The 6998-nt window shown below is 44.3% G+C and overlaps 1 protein-coding gene across 5 annotated transcripts in view; it reads right to left on the reverse strand.

Annotated features, from left to right (window-relative positions):
* Positions 1-2020, reverse strand: part of RFX3 (regulatory factor X3) — a 224251-nt gene extending 222231 nt beyond the window's left edge. For all 5 annotated transcript variants that reach the window (XM_044286847.1, XM_044286829.1, XM_044286838.1 and 2 more), the window contains exon 1: positions 1837-2020. The gene's annotated coding sequence lies outside the window, so the exon portion shown is untranslated. The remainder of the gene's footprint in view (positions 1-1836) is intronic.
* Between the last annotated feature and the right edge of the window lie 4978 nt (positions 2021-6998).

The following is a 6998-nucleotide window of genomic DNA, read 5'->3' on the forward strand; positions in this document are numbered from 1 at the left end:
CCCATTGTAAAAAATAAAATAAAAAAAGTATACATTTCTTTTGCCGGACTATGCAGGATACAAGAACGTGGTGTGCTGCGTTTTTGTATCCTTTTTTGTAACATATACATCAAACGGAGGCAAAAAAAAATAAATGTGATGCGAACGGTGAACCCAGCCTAAGGTAGATTTCGGGCACCTGCACACGGGTGCTCATTTACAAACAGAATTGTCTCAGCATTTCCACACCTAAATCCTTTTGCGTTACTTGCGGATTTGATGCGGTTTTTCCCTATTCTCACCCTTTGCCTTGGAAAGGGCAAAATCCGCACAAACAAAATCCGTACGGAAAATACATGCAAAGTGTGCATGACATTTGCCTAATCTCATTGGCTATGCTGGTACTGAATTACGCTGCGTTTTTTTTTTTTTCCCTTGGAGAATCCATAACATGGGCAGGTAAAGCCGTCAGGTCCCGTAGAAGTCGCAGTCAGAGGCAACTTTTAATGGCTGGCATGTCCACCATGCACATGAAATACGACATATAATGCAATTCTTATGGAAGGCGACATCACACAACATAAGTCGCCATCTGGCTCCAGACGCAGAGGTCAGTTTCTTTTAGCATATAGATTGTGAATCCAACATAGCGCGACATCTCATGTACAGTATATATTGTATATTAGGCTGTGTACACACAATTTAAAGGGAACGCTCCCAGCGTACACGCCGGGCTCCATTCATACTCTTTTGGCCTCCATCATCCCAGGACACTTTGCTATACCTTTTTGTAACGCTTAATAGACTACGGCTTTCCCCAAAAAGCTATACCGTGCACTATACTTTTTGTACGGGGTTCTATGGGCAACATATGCCACCGTATGACAATAGCATACAGCGGGTAACACTCCCAAAATATACTCGAAGGTGATATGAACAGAGCCTCATTACAGACAACATACAAAATCTACAGCCGAGCATTATTTAAGTCATTAAACGAGAGAGCGGCAAAGCCCGGCTGGCCTCGGTGTCAACATGTGAGGCGCGTCATAAGACACCAAGACGGTCCAAGTTCATCGGGTTCATGCATTCTTTATGATCAACCTGTCTTCAATTTCAGCTTTCAGTCAAGGAAACGCCAAATCCACCAATGAGAACCATGGGACAGACTCCAGCAAGTGTGGGAGCTGCGTGTAGGCCCTCACAACCTGCCAAGTACTGAGGGCCCCCCCCCACATACACTACACATCGCATTCATCTGCCACAAAAGGCTGGCCTGCAAGGGTTAATAAGGGACCTGGGGACAATGTGCACCTGTAAAACACTAGGGATCCCTTCCCTCCCTCCCCCCCTTTCCCAGTCCGTAAATAATGTCCTAGGGGTGCAAATCCTGAATGGAGTCTTGAAGCACAAAGGAAGACGTGGTTAACTCCTTCAGTACTTGGCAGGCGGTGATGTGCACATGCCCTTCTGACACCGCAAGGGTTACAACAAAGGAAAGCCAAGCATCCTCTTCCCATCAGCGGTGACAGCATCCTCAGCATCTGCAGCCTGCCTCTGCCATTCACAATGCCAGTCCCCATTTCCTCCCCTCAGAGCACAGCAAGATCTGCAAATACAGAGGAGTACTCCGCACAGGGGGGGGGTGGTTAACCCCATCAATGCCCCAGTGCAGCGAGCCCTGCTCTCCTCCCCCTCCGATGCCAGACATTAGACCAGGGAGATGAAGACACAGACAAAAAAAAAAACACCGCTACCCTCCTCTGCACCTGCCTGGAATAATAACCACCATCATCCTCCATGCTGCACAGACAGGGACGCACACACATAGAAGAAGAAGAAGAAGAAGATATTCACCTTGGCTGAGGAGTATAATGTTGTTGTTGGTGCTGGTTGTTGTGGGTGATGGGGAGGATGGTGATGATGAGGTTGGAGAGGTGGTGGTGGTGGTGGTGGTGATGGAGGAGGAGGAGAGGAGTAGTTGTTGTTGATGGGTAACAGTCGCCAGGACTACGGTGGCTATGGCGCTGGATTCACAAGGCAACAGTTGCTATAACTCACAAAAGAGGGAGGCAACCTAACCTGAGAGGAGGAAGAGGCGGGGCCGCCTGACACACACACAGCCTGACAGCGCGGGGGGCGGGGCCTCGGATTCAATCCCAGAGTAGCTTTATTGTGCGTTCTCCGCGGGCAGCCTGAGACTAGGAGGACGTGAAGTGCTCTGCGCCGGACAATAGCCGGCCACTTGTGAGGACGGAGGGGGAAAGTGAATGCGCTCCCATTGTCTCTGCCCTATTGTACCGGCTGCATCTGCCGGCGGCAAGGGGGTGATGGGGAACAGTGCTCCCTCCTCACAATCCCCGAATGTACGTATCTGCTGTGCCGCACGTCCAGTCTGTAAGGCTACGTTCACACACTCCTTTGTGTGCTGAAAGAAAACTGATGTGGAATCCGCTTCAGGGTTCCTTGTGGTTTTCGGATGCAGTTTTTTATCCCAAGGTATTTTTGCAATGGGGAATTTGGATGTGGATTTGACTTGGAATCTGCACCAACAATGAACATATCGCTTCTTTTTTTTTTTCCACACCAAAGGTTTAAAAAAAAAAAAAAAAACATAAGCAGAAAAAAAAACAGCCCCGTGTAAATTAGGCCACTTTCACACCAGCAAAAACGCTTCCGTTACAATAATACATCCACATGCATCCGTCATGAACGGATCCGGTTGTATTATGTCTTATATAGCCATATCGGATCTGTCATGAACACCACTGAAAGTCAATGGGGGACGGATCCGTTTTCTATTGTGTCAGAGAAAACGGATCCATCCCCATTGACTTCAGTTGTGTTAGGACGGATCCGTCTTGCTCCGCATCAGAAAAACTCTGCTAGGCTAGGGCTACATGACGACAATAAGTCGCGCGACACATAGGGCACAACTACACTGCAACATGTGTCACGCGACATTGATGTCACACAATTTTTATAATAATATTCTATGGTGTCGCACTGCGACATGCCGCGACTGCAACGCAACAGTCGCAGAAAAATCCATCAGCTACAGACTATGATTATAAAAATTGCCGTGCGACACATGTCGTTGTTTAGCCCTAGCCTAATTCTGTCCGCTATGGGGACGCAACCAAACGGAACGGAATGCGTTCTGGACCATTCCATTTTGTTCAGTTCAGTTTTGTCCCTATTGACAATGAATGGGGACAAAACTGAAGCGTTTTCCTCCGGTATTTAGACCCTAGGACTGATCACAATAGCGGAAAGTGTGAGCGTAGCCTTAGTTTTCCCACTGAATCCCTGGAAATGATTTGCAAGCGTTTTCACCATAGTTTTTGGGTTTGGAATCCACAACAAAATCTACATGGAGATAACTTGGTGAATATACCCTAAGGCCTCTTTCACACGAGCGTGACGGATTAGGTCCGGATGTGTTCAGGGTGCGTTCAGTGAAACTCACACTATTTTGCAAGCAAGTTCAGTCAGTTTCGTCTGCAATTGCGTTCAGTTGTTCCGTTATTTCCGCACGGGTGCAATGCGTTTTGATGCGTTTTTCACGCGCGTGATAAAAAACGGAAGGTTTACAAACAACATCTCTTAGCAACCATCAGTAAAAAACGCATCGCACCTGCACTTGCTTGCGGATGCAATGCGTTTTTCACGCAGCCTCATTCACTTTTATGGACCCAGGGCTGCGTGAAAAACGCAGAATATAGAACATGCTGTGATTTTCACGCAACGCAGAACTGATGCGTGAAAACCACCGCTTATGTACACAGCCCCATTGAAATGAATGGGTCAGGATTCAGTGCGGGTGCTATGCGTTCATGTCACGCATTACACCCGCGCGGAAAACTCGCTCGTGTGAAAGGGGCCTAAAACTGTCGGCCACACAGGGCAACTCCTCCGCTAGCGCTCCCCAATGGTACCCTAATACCAGGTGTCATCACATACACAGCCCCTTAGGCCACCAGCACACAGCATATTATTGGAAGCAGGAAATCTGCACGAAAACCACAAAAAAAAAAAAAAATGCACATAATTCCACAATGTTCAGCGAGGTTTCCGTACAGGTTTTCTGTGGATTTTAGTGCGGATTTTCTGTTTATTTTAAAAACCCCATTGAAGTCTATTGTGAAAACCACTATGTAAGGCTACATGCACACGACCGTATGTGTTTTGCGGTCCGCAAAAAAAAAACCGAATGGCATCCGTATGCCATCCATTTTTTTTTTTTTTTGCGGCTCCATTGTAACAATGCCTAAAACGGACAAGAATAGGACATGTTCTATCTTTTTTGCGGGGCTACGGAACGGTGTGCTGTCTGCATTTTTTGCGGACCTATTGAAATGAATGGGTCCGTATCCTATCCGCAAAAAAAAAAAAAAACGGACACGGAAACAAACAACGTTCATGTGCGTGTAGCCTAAGGGGTAGAATTGCACATATGATTGACATTCTGCAGATTTTAAAATCTGCACAGAAGAAAAGAGCTAAGTGAATATGAGCTTTGTCAAATCTCATGGAGGCACACTGCACACACTAATCCCCCTTAAACATAACCAAACCTAGCTATAATAACAAAACACAAACTCAAAGGTTGGATGAAAAGGCCGCAATGCTTTATTATGGGTTACCAATAAATTACCATCAACTTATTACTCAATAAATTAGCATAAATAAATAAATAATTTAACCATTAAAACTCTGTCCATTAACCCTTAAAAACCACAATTCACTCAGCTGTAGCTGAGCGATAAATCCCACACGCCACGCCTAACAAGGCGAGGCCCCCCACAAGCATTGCAGCCCTTTCTAAATAGCACCCTGTAAACCTAAATTAAAAATGTCAATTCCAATTTCAGACAGGTGCACATTGTCCGACCTAAAAAGACCCGTCTCCCATCCTTCCAAATCAATATGTCTGTAAGAGCACCCACCCAGCAGAGGCATGAACTTACACATGGCTCTATTAACTCTTTTACGAATTTTTTCACAGAAGGACTGCTCTTTAAAAGACCATACCAAGCGAGGCACTATTTCAGAAAAAAACAAAACAGTGTCTGGCAACATGCATCTCAATAGTGACAAGTCCCTCTTCATTTCCCATAATAACCTACACGTCTTGATTTTGCCTAAGTCATTCCCTCCCACATGAAAAATTAAAATATTCGGATGAGGGCGGCTAGTGCAAAACTTTTGAACCTCACGCAAAAAACCGCTCCATCCCATTCCTCTAATACCCTGCCAAAAAACCTGCAAGGATGAGCCATCAAAAGATAAGTTTTCCGTATACGTTCTCTTCTCTGCTCTCTTCTGGGCCCAGAATATATACGACTGGCCCAAAATCCAAACAATTATCTGACTCCCTGAAAAGATATAAAAATAATTAAGTCTGTTATAACAAATCAGGCCTAACAGACAATTTGGCTCTATCAGAATCCCAACGACCTATCCTTCTGATGATCACATCATCTAACCCAAACCTAGCCGCCTCCTGTTGCTGCACCAATTCTAAAGGAATGTGATGAAATTTTTAAGGAACTCAGCCCAAGTGCAGCCAGGCATTTTTTTAAGCACTGCATTAAATTGAAATTTAGTCAAAGGGAAGCCATCCTTATGAATTAAAAACGGAGGCGGACCAGACGAGCGAACTTCCAGCCAAGCACGAACTATGCCCACTGGACACAAAGAAGAACCAACCCATTCGTTCAGTCTTATAATTCTGCCCCTCCCATATTGATCCGTCTTTGACCGTTTCAACAAAATTTCAACAAAACTAGCCTTTAACACCACTTCCTCCATTTTCAACCCAGAACATACTATACGACTAGCAGACACCAATTCGCTTATCCTTAACGCTGCAAAAAATGCTAAAATAAAACTAGTCCTGAAAAGCAAAACCTCAGAGCTATCAAAACAAATTTCAGACAAAATTTCATATAACTTACCCAATAACTCAACTGAGATTGGCCTCCTATTATCCACACACGAATTTTTTTTACGAAAACCTTTCAACATTTGTTTAATCGGAAAATACGCCACTAACAGCAACTGATGAAAATGATAAGTTCCTTTTAAATAAGCTAGCTACAAATAACATACCACAATCCAAGTCATCCACAATATCAGGCAATGTATTAGAAAATAAAACCCAGTCCCGCCATGCGGCTGCATACGCAGCCCATGTTTTATTAGCCACCGACTGTCTGATATATTCTGATATCAATCCCATAATAGGTCCCAAAGATGTTGAGGGCACGGCGACCCCTCCAACTCCGCTCCTGGTGCTAGCTCCCGGAATCTGGCGAACTGAAAACGAGACAGAGAATCCGCTAAATTATTACATTTACCTTGAACATACTTCGTCCTTAACCCAAATATTAAGCTTCAAGCAACAAAGCACGAAATGCCTCAACAATTTAACTACTAATTCGCACTTAGATGATAGCGTATTGATTGCAAAAACTACGCCCTTATTGTCTGTATTGACCAATATTCTTCTATTTTTAAAATAACTACCCCATAAAACAATCGACACTACCACCGGAAAAAATTCTAACAAAACTATATTGCGAGTCACCCCATTAACTATCCAAGAAGATGGCCAGGCCTCTGCCCACCACCTGCCATCCCAATAAGCCCCGCATCTGTGAATAAACCCAGAGCATCCGACTCCACAAACTCCTCCTGCCAACAATTTGCTCCATTAAAATTTTCTAAAAAATCAAACCACATTGCCATATCCTCTTTTAAACTCCTAGTTAACCTGATATGCGAGCGGGGAGATTTAAGGCCCCGCGTCGCAAAGTAAAGGCGCTTAGAAAAAACCCTTTCCATAGGAATAATCCTACAAGCAAAGTTTAATGACCCTAGCAACGACTGCATTTCTCTTAAAGTGCATTTCTCTTTAACCAGTAACAAACTCAACTGCAATTTAATCTTAACTAACTTTTCTGATGACAAACGAAATTCCATATTAACCGTATCTATAACTATGCCCAAAAATT

Source organism: Bufo gargarizans, chromosome 1, assembly GCF_014858855.1.
Source record: "Bufo gargarizans isolate SCDJY-AF-19 chromosome 1, ASM1485885v1, whole genome shotgun sequence".
NCBI lineage: Eukaryota > Metazoa > Chordata > Amphibia > Anura > Bufonidae > Bufo > Bufo gargarizans.